The 1,990-nt window shown below is 36.8% G+C and overlaps 1 non-coding gene across 1 annotated transcript; it reads left to right on the forward strand.

The window, feature by feature from the left end:
• The first annotated feature begins 779 nt into the window (after positions 1-779).
• On the forward strand, positions 780-886 carry LOC148802360 (small nucleolar RNA R71). The gene has a single exon (XR_016083251.1). It is a non-coding gene; the product is annotated as a small nucleolar RNA R71 (small nucleolar RNA).
• The last annotated feature ends 1,104 nt before the right edge of the window (positions 887-1,990 follow it).

The following is a 1,990-nucleotide window of genomic DNA, read 5'->3' on the forward strand; positions in this document are numbered from 1 at the left end:
CTTAAGCTTTGGGGGCAATTTATTTTGAAGAATGGCTGAGCACTCTTCATTTAACTTCACCATCTCATAGTCTTCCCATTTCCTTTTGTTTGACGTCACCTCCTTCATGAATTTGGCATATTTTGGCATCTGTGACAATACATCAAGAAGAGGGATGTTAATATGTATCTTTTTAAACACTTCAAAAAATTTCTCAAATTGTTTATCCAAATTAGCTTTCAAAACTCTTCTAGGGTAGGGTAGAGGAAGTTTAATAGCATCTAAATTCAGTTTAGGTGTACTCCCTTCGGCCTCCTTCTGTGGATCGACCACTTCAGCTTTTTGGTCATCATTTTGGGTCTCGCCAATTATTTTCCCACTTCTTAAAGCAATGGCATTCACTTGCTCCCTTGGATTTTTCTTTGTGTTGCTAGGCAATCATCCCTCTTTTCTTTCTAACAACATATTCACAATCTGCCCCACTTGGACTTCTATGTTCTTAATTAATGCTTCTTGACTTAAGAATCTTTTTTCATGTTCACATGGATTGCTAGATGATGTATTTATTCATACTAGCAAGTTGAGCAGATAAATCTGCAAAAGAATCGATATGGTGTACTCCCCTTCGATCAGTTCGATCATTACTCCATTGGTAGCTATTCGATACCATTTCTTCCACTAGGTCATAAGCTTCCTCTGGCGTTTTCCTCATGATTGTGCCACCTGCAGCTGCATCAATAATGGAATGATTAGAGGGGGTAATACCATTATAAAAATTTTGGATTTGACGCCAAATTGGTATCCCATGGTGAGGACACTTCCTAAGCATCTCTTTAAATCGTTCCCATGCTTCATACAAAGATTCCCTCTCTAATTAAGCAAAAGTAGTGATATCATTAATTAATTTTGTTGTTTTAGAGGGTGGAAAATACTTAGCCAAGAATTTTTGGGTTAAGTCATTCCAAGTGGTGATGCTTCCTGCAGGGAGTGAGTTAAGCCAATCTTTAACTCTATCATGCAATGAAAATGGAAATAGTCTAAGCCTAATAGCATCATCGCTAACTCCATTATGTTTAAATGTATCGCATATTTCTAGGAAATTAACAATATGTGCATTAGGATCATCACTTGGTAACCCACTAAATTGAATACTCATCTAAATCATTTGGATATATGCAGGCTTGATTTCGAAATTATTGGATTGAATTGTGGACATGCAAATGCTGGAAGTAGCCCCATCAATTGTTGGACAAGCATAGTCCAAAAGGGTGCGATTTGCTTCTGCCATCTCTTCTCTTGCTGGTTCGCCTTCTTCAACCTCCTCTCTTGTTTTACCATTGTTGGCTCCTTGCAATAGGCGAAGAGTTCTCTCTATTTCAGGATCAAATTCTGCTAGTCCTTCTCTTCTAGTGCGTGTCATGCACTAGTAAATCTGAACACAACAAGAGTTCGAACAAATAAAAAATAAAAACAGAAATAAAAATCCAAATTAACCAAGGTTAACAAGTTCTAATATTATTTTGGGATTAAATCCCCGACAATGGCGCCAAAAACTTGATAGCTATAATTATAATCCTACCAAGTGCACTAGTTATCAAGTAGTATAAAAATATCGTTCCCACAAGGATATAACAAAATAAGTATTAGAACTACGGCCTTCCTTAATTATTTGGACAACCGAAATTCAGATCCAACAATAAGAACTACTGAAAATTAAAAATAGAAAAAGAAAATAAAAGCAAGGGTAATCAATAATTGAATATGCAACGATTAATTGAAACATATTGCTGAAGTGACAGGCATCCGATGCTTTGTCTTTCTTCTGCTTCTTGCCCTTAGTGGCTTTCTTCTGAGGCTTCTTTGCCTTCCTCTTTCTCTTGCCTATCTTGCCAGGTTCAACAAGCATGGCTACAAGCTCATCCTTTCTAATCAGTTCTTCAACTCTTTGCAACATATTGTTGAGCTCTTGCAAGCTGACATTCAGCTTGTTCATGTTATAGTTCATGATGAA

This window comes from Nelumbo nucifera, chromosome 2 (assembly GCF_055504915.1).
Source record: "Nelumbo nucifera cultivar China Antique chromosome 2, China Antique-T2T, whole genome shotgun sequence".
Taxonomy (NCBI): domain Eukaryota; kingdom Viridiplantae; phylum Streptophyta; class Magnoliopsida; order Proteales; family Nelumbonaceae; genus Nelumbo; species Nelumbo nucifera.